Here is a 12,830-nt window from a genome sequence, read left to right as displayed (position 1 = left end):
GGGTGTGACCGTTCAGAATTTGCATTTTAAATCTCTATGGCAAGATGCATCATTCACCAAATCAGGCCAGTGCTGTCTGAGATATTGCGTGTGACAAAAGAACGTACGAATATACTTAAGGACGGACACGGAGACAGGTCTACAGTCCCCTCCCCGATTTCCTCTTGGGGGACAATAAAGGCCTCCCGAGTTGGCCTCCCGAGTGGCGCAGTGGTCTAAGGCACTGCATTGCAGTGTTAGCTGTGCTACTAGAGATCCTGGTTCGAATCCAGGCTCTGTCGTAGCCGGCCGCGACCGGGAGACCCATGGGGCGGCGCACAATTGGCCCAGTGTCGTCCAGGGTAGGGGAGGGAATGGCTGGCAGGGATGTAGCTCAGTTGGTAGAGCATGGTGTTTGCAACGCCAGGGTTGTGGGTTCGATTCCCACGGGGGGTATGAAAAAAATAAAATAATAATGTATGCACTCACTAACTGTAAGTCGCTCTGGATAAGAGCGTCTGCTAAATGACTAAAATGTAAATAAAGATTAATTATGGTCCTGAGCACCAAATCATGAAATACTTTGCCCAATAGACCCTTTTCCAGTACACGACACACTGACATCACGCACAGATGAGTGCAACTCTTGGCGGCAGTAAGAAAGCCTTCGCCATCTGCGACATTCAACATAGCTCATACGTTATATTAGACACAAACATTATATTAAGCAGGACATTCATACGAGCCTTAAAATCCAGTTATATTCCAAAAGTAGTGTGAAAATCCCTCATAAGCGACATGTAAATAGAGGCTTTTTTTGCTGGCGTTCTATAAGAACTCCCCTTGTTCTGCCACCAACTTGTGCGCATCGCCCTCGTACGCAATGTTTGCCATCACAGAAAGCTATTAACTATTAACAGGTTTTCAGACCACCAACAGAGGGCAGTAACAGTTTACCTTCCGATGTATGGGCCATGAACATGGGACTGTTGCAAACTGTCAGACAGGAGAGACATTTGGGAATAACACCTAAAATGTTTGAAAATACTAGATAAGGCTTTTAAAGCATGTAAGCATGTTATATCTATGGAAATGTAGAAGATTATATGTCTCAAAGTCCTGATAATGCTTGAGAACTGGCTTGATTAGACTATAGCTGATATAAAATCAACATCAAATTAAAGTTTATTGGTCGCATACACAGATTTGCAGATGTTATCGCAGGTGCACCGAAATGCTTTTGTTTCTAGCTTTAACAGTGCAGTAATACCTATCAAAACAAAAAAACTATACACACATGGAAACTTTCTGAGAATATAATGTAAAAAATAACACCCCAAAAAATAAAATACTGCAAAGTTGGCTAGAAACAGGTTAACCGTGTCTGAAGAACACTGTCTGATTGTGTTCTCTGCACAGCCCCCATTATTGGGCAAACATGAGGTAGTCCTACACTGTTGAGCTTTATCAAGAACTACATTGCTGTAGGGCAGTGGTTCCAAACCTTTTTCGGTTACTGTGCCACCAAGTTAATTTTGCTCTTCCCGGAGTAACCCTGAAGTACCCACTCATGTGCATTTACCAGTAGGACTATGATCTCATGAGTGGATAGGCCAAGTACCCCCAGGGGTCCTTGTACCCCTGGTTGGGAACCACTGTTGTAGGGTACCTGTATTCCTACTAAAGAGAGTTGTTAACGTTGTTATTGTTTCATGTCCGGTTCGCTCCGGCTGTTGTTATAATTGTTTAATTATTTGAGCAGCAATCATCAACTAGCAAAGTTGATACATTGTATCATTTCACCTCACCTGTGAGAGTGAAGAAGAAATTCAGCAACTCTTGGAGGACAGTGGAAGTTGATAACAGTTGATAAAACCAATGCATTTTGGGCCATTGTCTTCACTCTTCACCAGGGGTTTACAGGTGAAAAAGTAAGGAGGCTCTTAAACATGATGTGATTGAGGCCATTTGAAAAATAAGGAGGCGAGGAGAGGACGGAGAAGAGGTTGCAAGGAGTCGAGCCAAACCAATTGAGATTCTCCCCTGCTGTCCTCCAAGAGTTGCTGAATTTCCTCTTTACTGAAGAACGAGGTAGCGACCGCTTAATTGCACCTCACCTGTGAGAACCATGAGCACGGCCAAGTCTGATTAGGCAGACTTTACAATGCAGAAAACCATTCAAAAGTTATGATACAGTGAGGGAAAAAAGTATTTGATCCCCTGCTGATTTTGTACGTTTGCCCACTGACAAAGAAATGATCAGTCTATAATTTTAATGGTAGGTTTATTTGAACAGTGAGAGACAGAATAACGAAACAAAATCCTGAAAAACGCAATTGATTTGCATTTTAATGAGGGAAATAAGTATTTGACCCCCTCTCAATCAGAAAGATTTGCTCCTAATCTCAGCTTGTTATCTGTATAAAAGACACCTGTCCACAGAAGCAATCAATCAATCAGATTCCAAACTCTCCACCATGGCCAAGACCAAAGAGCTCTCCAAGGATGTCAGGGACAAGATTGTAGACCTACACAAGGCTGGAATGGGCTAGAAGACCATCACCAAGCAGCTTAGTGAGAAGGTGACAACAGTTGGTGCGATGATTCACAAATGGAAGAAACACAAAATAACTGTCAATCTCCTCGGCCTGGGGCTCCATGCAAGATCTCACCTCGTGGAGTTGCAATGATCATGAGAATGGTGAGGAATCAGCCCAGAACTACATGGGAGGATCTTGTCAATGATCTCAAGGCAGCTGGGACCATAGTCACCAAGAAAACAATTGGTAACACACTACGCTGTGAAGGACTGAAATCCTGCAGCGCCCGCAAGGTCCCCCTGCTCAAGAAAGCACATATACAGGCCCGTCTGAAGTTTGCCAATGAACATCTGAATGATTCAGAGGAGAACTGGGTGAAAGTGTTGTGGTCAGATGAGACCAAAATGGAGCTCTTTGGCATCAACTCAACTCGCCGTGTTTGGAGGAGGAGGAATGCTGCCTATGACCCCAAGAACACCATCCCCACCGTCAAACATGGAGGTGGAAACATTATGCTTTGGGGGTGTTTTTCTGCTAAGGGGACAGTTTCTCAAATGACTGCCTCGCCTGGTTCACCAACTACTTCTCAGATAGAGTTCAGTGTGTCAAATCGGAGGGCCTGTTGTCTGGACCTATGGCAGTCTCTATGGGGGTGCCACAGGGTTCAATTCTTGGGCCGACACTTTTCTCCGTGTATATCAATGATGTCGCTCTTGCTGCTGGTGACTCTCAGATCCACCTCTACGCAGACGACACCATTTTGTATACATCTGGCCCTTCATTGGACACTGTGTTAACAAACCTCCAAACGAGCTTCAATGCCATACAACAATCCTTCAGTAGCCTTCAACTGCTCTTAAACACTAGTAAAACTAAATGCATGCTTTTCAATCGAACGCTGCTAGCACCCGCCCACCCGACTAGAATCACCACTCTCGACGGGTCGGACCTAGAGTATGTGGACAACTACAAATATCTAGGTGTCTGGTTAGACTGTAAACTCAACTTCCAGACTCACATAAAGAATCTCCAATCCAAAGTTAAATCTAGAATCGGCTTCCTATTTCGCAACAAAGCCTCCCTTCACTCATGCTGCCAAACATGCCCTCGTAAAACTGACTATCCTACCGATCCTTGACTTCGGCGATGTCATTTACAAAATAGCCTCCAACAGTCTACTCAGCAAATTGGATGTAGTCTATCACAGTGCCATCCGTTTTGTCTCCAAAGCCCCATACACTACCCACCACTGTGACCTGTACGCTCTTGTTGGCTGGTCCTCACTACATGTCCGTCGTCAAACCCACTGGCTCCAGGCCATCTATAAATCACTGCTAGGCAAATCCCCGCCTTATCTTAGCTCATTGGTCACCATAGCAGCACCCACCCGTAGTCTGCGCTCCAGCAGGTATATCTCACTGGTCATTCCCAAAGCCAACACCTCCTTTGGCCGCCATTCCTTCCAGTTCTCTGCTGCCAATGACTGGAACGAATTGCAAAAATCTCTGAAGCTGGAGACTCTTATCTCCCTTTAAGCATCAGTTGTCAGAGCACCTTACCGATCACTGCACCTGTACACAGCCCATCTGAAATTAGCCCACCCAACTACCTCATCCCTATATTGTTATTTATTTTGCTCTTTTGCACCCCAGTATCTCTATTTGCACATAATCTCTTGCACATCTAGCATTCCAGTGTTAATACTATTGTAATTATTCTGCACTATAGCCTATTTATTGCCTTACCTCCATAACTTGCTACATTTGCACACACTGTATATATATTTTCTGTTGTATTTCTGACTTTATGTTTTTTTTACCCCATATGTAACTCTGTGTTGTTTTTATTGCACTACTTTGCTTTATCTTGGCCAGGTCGCAGTTGTAAATGAGAACCTGTTCTCAACTGGCTTACCTGGTTAAATAAAGGTGAAAAAAAAAAAAAAAAAAAACTTCACCGCATCAAAGGGACGATGGACGGGGCCATGTACCGTCAAATCTTGGGTGAGAACCTCCTTCGCTCAGCCAGGGCATTGAAAATGGGTCGTGGATGGGTATTCCAGCATGACAATGACCCAAAACACACGACCAAGGCAACAAAGGAGTGGCTCAAGAAGAAGCACATTAAGGTCCTGGAGTGGCCTATCCAGTCTCCAGACCTTAATCCCATAGAAAATCTGTGGAGGGAGCTGAAGGTACGAGTTGTCAAACGTCAGCCTCGAAACCTTAATGACTTGGAGAAGATCTGCAAAGAGGAGTGGGACAAAATCCCTCCTGAGATGTGTGTAAACCTGGTGGCCAACGACAAGAAACGTCTGACCTCTGTGATTGCCAACAAGGGTTTTGCCACCAAGTACTAAGTCATGTTTTGCAGAGGGGTCAAATACTTATTTCCCTCATTCAAATGCAAATCAATTTATAACATTTTTGACATGCGTTTTTCTGGATTGTTGTATTGTTATTCTGTCTCTCACTGTTCAAATAAACCTACCATTAAAATTATAGACTGATCATGTCTTTGTCAGTGGGCAAACGTACAAAATCAGCAGGGGATCAAATACTTTTTTCCCTCACTGTATAGTAGTACTGAATATTGCATTCTTAGGACTGATTCATATAAAAAAATGTTTAGGACTGATTAAGATGTAGCATAGTGAAAAGTAAGTACATGTTGATTTTCTCTTCCAGGTCTGATGGAATGTCCACTACCAAGTTTTCTGATGAGTTTAACAATGATTCTGTATTCCCTTTGAAATGCTTCCTGAGGCAGGTGCCTTGGGAGAACAGTTAGTGAGACGCTGTAATACTATAAAGTATAAAGGTACCCGGATCCGGCTGTTAAGGGAGCTCCCAAATTAAGTAAGGCCTGGCCATTTGTTTGTTTTTACGTTTTACCACACACACACCTGCATACACACACAACCCCACCCGTCTATACAAATGAATATTTGTTAGTGGTGTTAATACCGTGTCTGATTTATTGTGTGGGTTTTTCACTTGTTTTAGAAGGTTCTTCACAGGTTAAAAAGGATGCACCTTAAAGGGCACACAAATGAAATTTACTGAAGTATCTGTTGTCTGAAATTTGGTTGAACACCATGTAAGTTCTCCTGATGAGTAGAGAATGTTTGAAATCTTTTAAATTAATGAGTGTGAAGAAAATAGAAATAACAGACTCACTTAATGTTGTTGTTTGACCTCTGACCTCTGTTCTGACTTTCTGGTGAGGTCTGATCACCCTCGTTAGAAGATCGGTGACATCAATAGACTAGAGACAGGTTTCCCTTTGAAAAAATGTTCATAAAAGGTACAATCTTTTTAAATGATATCATAAATAGGACTGGAGGAGTTATGTCACACATGCGGCCTACAAAAATATGTATACTAAGACCGTCGCCGAAACAAAGACTGTTCTGCAGAAGAAAAGAGAGGAAGGCTCCACTCTCTCACTTGAGTATCTTACCTAGTTATTTACAGATTATCTCATTATTGCTCTATTGTAGCTTTGTCAACTATGTGTGTGTTTATGTATACCTGCTCGCACCTCTCCCTGTAGGCTTTACAGACCCCCCCTTGGCTGTAACCATTCTAATTTAATGTACCCTGTGCGCACAACCCATGTGAAATTCTGGGTCTCTGGCAGTGTTTGGAACTGCTGGTCTGCAGTCAAGAACACCGAGTTCATCTCAGCCTATGTTGCCCTTCAGTCCCTTGACCTTTTGGCCCTGACGGAGTCATAGGTCACCCCAGAGAACAATGCTACTGCAGATGCTCTTTCTTCATCTGACTATGTTTTTTCTCATAGTCCGAGAGCATCTGGTCATCACGATGGTGGCACAGGTCTACTCATTTCTCCAAAGTGGAGATTTTCTATTTTCTCTCACCATCTTTTCATTTGAATTCCATGCTGTCACTGTCACTTATCCACTCAAGCTTAACATTATTGTCATCTCGCTCACCAGGTGCCATTGGAGAGTTCCTAAATGAGCTTGACACCTTGATAAGCTCATTTCCTGACGATGGCTCACCGCTCTTCGTACTTGGCGACTTCGATTAATTTCTTTGCAATTCTCTCTTTCCCCTCCTTGCCTCTTTTGACCTCACCCTTTCCCAATCCTCATTTCCAATCACAAGGCAGGTAATATGCTTGACCTCATCTTTACTAGAGGCTGTTCACCTACTAATCTCACTGCAGCCCCCCTCCAGGTCTCTGATCACTACTTTGTTTCCTTTTCTCTCCCTTTCCTCCAACCCTAACCACTCATCCCCTACCCAGATGGTCATGCGCCGTCGCAATCTTCGCTTTCTCTCTCTCTCTCTCCCACTTCTCTATCCTCTTCTATCCTATCATATCTCCCTTCTGTCTCCTGATTCTGCCTCTTCGACCCTACTCTCCTCCCTTTACGCAATCTATGACTCGCAATGTCCCCTTTCCTCCCGGCCGGCTCGGCTCTCCCCTCCTGCTCCGTGGCTGAGTGACTCATTGTGAGCTTACAGAACAGGGCTGCGGGCAGCTGAGCGAAAATGGAGGTAAACTAAACATCCTTCCACTCCCTCCTCTCTACCTTCTCTTCCTCTGTATCCGCTGCTAAAGCCACTTTCTACCACTCTAAATTTCAAGCTTCTGCCTCTAACCATAAGGAACTATTTTACACCTTCTCCTCCATCCTTAATTATCCACCCCCTCCCTCCCTCCTCCCTCTCTGCGGACGACTTTGTCAACCACTTTGAAAAAAAGTTTGACGACATCCGCTACTCATTCACTCAGTCCACTTGTCTCACTCACACAGAACTACTCTACGCCTTGACCTCTTTCTCCTCTCTCTCTCCAGATGACATCCTGCGACTAGTGAGGTCTGGTCGCCTGACAACCTGCCCTCTGGACCTCATCCCCTCCTCCCTTCTCCAGACCATCTCTGGAGACCTTCTCCCATTCTTCACTTCCCTCATCAACTCATCCCTGACCACTGGCTGCGTCCCCTCTGACTTCAAAGTGGCCCAAGTTGCTCCCCTCCTCAAGAAACCAACACTTGACTCATCTGACGTCAAAAGCTATGGACCTATATCCCTTCTTTCCTTTCTTAACAAAACACTTGTCTCTGATCAACTTTCTCGTAATCTCTCTCAGAATGATCTTCTTGACCCTAACCATTCAGGCTTCAAGACGGGTCACTCAACTGAGACTGCTCCTCTCTGTGTCATCGAGGCTCTCTGCACTGCCAAAGCTGACTCTCTCTGCTATGTTGTCATCCTCCTAGATCTATCCGCTGCCTTCAACCCCGTGAACCATCAGATCCTCCTCTCAACCCTCTCAGGAATGGGTGTCTCAGGCCCTGCACACTCTTGGATTGCATCCTACCTGGCAGGCCGCTCCTACCAGGTGACATGGCGAGGATCTGTGTCTGCACCACGTACTCTCACTACTGGTGTCCCCTCGGGCTCGGTTCAAGCCCTCTTCTTTCTATACACCAAGTCACTCGGCTCCGTCATATCCTCACATGGTCTCTCCTATCGTTGCTATGCGGATTACACTCAACTACTCCCCCCCCCCTCCTTCTAACACCCAGGTAGCGACACGCATCTCTGCGTCCCTGGCAGATATCTCAACTTGGATGTCGGCCCACCACCTCAAACTCAACCTCGACAAGACTGAATTACTCTTCCTCCTGGGGAAGGCCTGCGCGCTCATAGATCTCTCCATCACGGCTGAAAACTCCACAGTGTCGTCCTCCCAGAGTGCAAAGAACCTTGGTGTGACCCTGGACAACACCCTGTCGTTCTCTGCAAACATCAAAGCAGTGACTCGCTCCTGCAGGTTCATGCTCTACAAAATCCGTAGAGTACGACCCTACCTCACACAGGAAGCAGCGCAGGTCCTAATCCAGGCACTTGTCCTCTCCCGTCTGGACTACTGCAACTCGCTGTTGGCTGGGCTCCCCGCTTGTACCATCAAACCCCTACAACTTACCTAGAACGTCGCAGCCCGCCTGGTTTTCAACCTTCCCAAGTTCTCTCATGTCACCCTGCTCCTCCACACGCTCCACTGGCTTCCAGTCGAAGCTTGCATCCACTACAAGACCATGGTACTTGCATATGGAACAGTAAGAGGAACTGCCCATCCATACCTTCAGGCTATGCTGAAACCCTACACCCCAACCCGAGCACTCCATTCTGCCACCTCAGGTCCCTTGTGGGAGAGCAGCTTTTTAATGTTTCACTATTTGTATTTTTCTGAAATTCACTGAGGAGGATGGTCCTCCCCTTCCTCCTCTGAGGAGCCTCCACTGTATAACTACAACCAGTTAGCAAGTTGGACATTTCTGTGTTTCCTAGTTCCAATTAGTATGTGAACATTTTATAGTGACACTTTGGTCATTTTGTACTTACTGAAGAGACAAATGAACTGTTGTCCAGGGTGTTTTCTCAGTGGTCATTCACAATGCACTGATGCTATGCACATATTGACCAATGACAGGGGCAGTATTTTACGAACAATATTTGTCTCATCATGTGCTCTTTAAACACTATGGGAAGCATGTATCAATGTGGTAAATATGTCAATAAGCTCAACTTGGTTTTGATTTGATTTCTCTGCCATGATATAATGATTACCTGTTGATTGTTATGTGTTGTCACTGCTCTGCTACACTCCCTCTGCAAGGTAATGCTTCTCAATGTCAGTTAGAAAATGATTTACAGCTATTTGGATTATTTGTTATTCATTTGTATTTTCTATGAAGAACAGATTGTTTTCTCCCCCCTCTTTATGCGTCCTTTATTTTGATATTAATTTATTTCCTTTCATGTTACTGTAAAATCTCTATATATTTTTTTAAATAACCGAACACTTGTAAAAAGGCATAATTTCTAAAACGTATTGATTGCCATGAAAAAAATAAACGTATCTAATTCTTCAAAAACGGTAATGTAACAAATACAGTATCCAGGAGCCCTTTCCTTTCCTTTCTCCAACTGCCATCTTAAACCATAATGCTGGTCATGTTACCAGCTTGTTAGCCAGCTAAACATGGCTGGACTAGGCTGTTTGTTATCAAACAAATATCTAGCAGCCTGCAAGTAGAAGGGGAAAAATGTAGGCCTAGTTCCGGTAATACAGTTTATCATAACTTTTGAATGGTTTTCTGCATTGTAAAGTCTGCCTAATCAGACTTGGCCGTGCTCATGGTTCTCACAGGTGAGGTGCAATTAAGCGGTCGCTACCTCGTTCTTCAGTAAAGAGGAAATTCAGCAACTGTTGGAGGACAGCAGGGGAGAATCTCAATTGGTTTTGCTTGACTCCTTGCAACCTCTTCTCCGTCCTCTCCTCTCCTCCTTTTGTAAGAGACTTTCATATTTTTCAAATGGCCTCCGATTTTCAGAACCCATTTACCAATCACATCATGTTTAAGAGCCTCCTTACTTTTTCACCTGTAAACCGCTGGTGAAGAGTGACGACAAAGGCCCAAAATGCATTGGTTTTATCAACTGTTATCAACTTCCACTGTCCTCCAAGAGTTGCTGAATTTCTCCTTCACTCTCACAGGTGAGGTGAAATGATACAATGTATCGACTTTGCTGGCGATGTGTGCTGATAACAGAATTAAACAATTATAACAACAGCCGGAGCGAACCGGACATGAAACAATAACAACGTTAACAACTCTCATTAGTAGGAATACAGGTACCCTACAACAGTGGTTCCCAACCAGGGGTACAAGGACCCCTGGGGGTACTTGGCCTATCGCAGGGGTTATTTGAGAAGACTCATGAGACCATTGGCCTACTGGTAAAATGCAAGAGGGGGTACTTCAGGGTTACTCCGGGCAGAGCAAAATTAATTTGGTGGCACAGTAACCGAGGTTGGGAACCACTGCCCTACAGTAATGTAGTTCTTGATAAAGCTCAACAGTGTAGGACTACCTCATGTTTGCCCAATAAAGGGGGCTGTGCAGAGAACACAATCAGACAGTGTTCTTCAGACACGGTCGCCTGTTTCTAGACAACTTTGCAGTATTTCTTTTTTTGAGGTGTTATTTTATCAGCTATAGTCTAATCAAGACAGTTCTCAAGCCTTCTCAGGACTTTGGGACATATGATCTTCTGCATTTCCATAGATATAACATGCTTACATGCTTTAAAAGCCTTATCTAGTATTTTCAAACATTTTAGGTGTTATTCCCAAATGTCTGACAGTTTGCAACAGTCCAATGCTCATGCCCCATACATCATAAGGTAATATGTTACTGCCCTCTGTTGGTGGTCTAAAAACCTGTTAATAGATGTTTGCAAACATTGTCGCACAAGTTGGTGGCAGAACAAGGGGAGTGCTTATAGAATGCCAGCAAAAAAAGCCTCTATTTACATGTTGCTTATGAGTGCATTTCACACTACTTTTGGAATATAATTTGATTTTAAGGCTCGTATGAATGTCCTGCTTAATATAATGTTTGTGTCATCGCAAATCAGCTGCATTATACATAAAACAATACTTCAACTTCAACCAGTAAAATGGCTCTTTGGCTAGCTTTTGCTACAGCCTATATCAATGATCGTTAGCATTCTAGCTAACAACAGCTGCATCCAAAATAGTTATTTTGCAAAGATCACAGCCAAATACGTTCTTAGCAACTGTTCAAGCAAGAATCAAAACATCATTGTAAGTGGTATGAGAACCCCAAAAAGTGATTTTGTTTAGAAGTAATAACAACGTATGAGCTATGTTGAATGGGCGCAGATGGCGAAGGCTTTCCTACTGCCGCCAAGAGTTGCACTCATCTGTGCGTTATGTCAGTGTGTCGTGTACTGGAAAAGGGTCTATTGGGCAAAGTATTTCATGATTTGGTGCTCAGGACCATAATTCCTCTTTATTGTCCCCCAAGATGAAATCGGGGAGGGGACTGTAGACCTGTCTCCGTGTCCATCCTTAAGGATGTTCGTACGTTCTTTTGTCACACGCAATATCTCAGACAGCACTGGCCCGATTTGGTGAATGATGCGTCTTGCCATAGAGATCAGAAACAATTTTTTAAATACTGATTGGCCAGATGGTGGCGCTATAACAAGTGATTGAAAATGCAAATTCTGAACGGTCATGCCCCTAATTCCATTTGACCTAATGTCATGAAATTCGGTGCATACAGTGCCTTTGGAAAGTATTCAGACCCCTTGACTTTTTCCACATTTTGTTATGTTACAGCAGTTACAATTCCCCAAAATGACAAAGCGAAAACAGGTTTTTAGAAATGTTTGCAAATGTATTAAAAATAAAAAACAGAAATACCTTACTGACATAAGTATTCAGACCATTTGCAGAAAATTTCTGCAGCATTGAAGTTCCCCAAGAACACAGTGGCCTCCATCATTCTTAAATGGAAGAAGTTTGGAACCACCAAGACTCTTCCTAGAGCTGGCCGCCCAGCCAAACTGAGCAATCGGGGGAGAAGGGCCTTGGTCAGGGAGGTGACCAAGAACCCGATGATCATTCTGACAGAGCTCTAGAGTTCCTCTGTGGAGATGGGAGAACCTTCCAGAAGGACAACCATCTTTGCAGCACTCCACCAATCAGGCAGCTTTTTTGGTAGAGTGGCCAGACGGAGCCACACCTCAGTAAAAGTTACAAGACAGCCCGCTTGGAGTTTGCCAAAAGCAACCTAAAGACTCTCAGACCATGAGAAAGAAGATTATCTGGTCTGAATGCCAAGCGTCACGTCTGGAGGAAACCTGGCACCATCCCTACGGTGAAGCATGGTGGTGGCAGCATCATGCTGTGGGGATGATTTTCAGCGGCAGGGACTGGGAGACTAGTCAGGATCGAGGCAAAGATGAACGGAGCAAAGTACAGAGAGATCCTTGATGAAAATCTGCTCCAGAGCGCTCAGGTCCTCAGACTTGGGCGAAGGTTCACCTTCCAACAGGACAAAGACCCTAAGCACACAGCCAAGACAATGCATGAGTGGCTTCGGGACAAGTCTCTGAATGTCCTTGAGTGGCCCAGCCACAGCCCGGACTTGAACCCGATGCCAAGCTTGTAGCGTCATACCCAAGAAGACTCGAAGCTGTTATTGCTGCCAAAGGTACTTCAACAAAGTACTGAGTAAAGGGTCTGAATACTTATGTAAATGTTATATTTCCATTTTGTTTTGCATTAGTGACAATTTCTAAAAACCTGTTTTTGCATTGTCATTTTGGGGTATTGTGTGTAGATTGATGTGGAAGAAAAACAATTTAATCAATTTCAAAATAAGGCTGTAACACAACAAAATGTGGGAAAAGTCAAGGGGTCTGAATACTTTCTGAATGCCCTGTAGGTCCC

General features: G+C 44.2%; 1 long non-coding RNA gene across 1 annotated transcript in view; it reads right to left on the bottom strand.

Moving 5' to 3' along the window:
- LOC121534105 overlaps positions 1 to 12,830 on the bottom strand; it is a 29,538-nt gene that overhangs the window by 5,982 nt on the left and 10,726 nt on the right. The window contains exon 2 of the long non-coding RNA XR_005994544.2: positions 6,910 to 6,913. This is a non-coding gene — a long non-coding RNA (uncharacterized LOC121534105). The remainder of the gene's footprint in view (positions 1 to 6,909; positions 6,914 to 12,830) is intronic.

Source organism: Coregonus clupeaformis, chromosome 20, assembly GCF_020615455.1.
Source record: "Coregonus clupeaformis isolate EN_2021a chromosome 20, ASM2061545v1, whole genome shotgun sequence".
NCBI lineage: Eukaryota > Metazoa > Chordata > Actinopteri > Salmoniformes > Salmonidae > Coregonus > Coregonus clupeaformis.
Note: the sequence above shows the minus strand (reverse complement) of the source record. Positions and strands in the feature narration are given on the sequence as shown.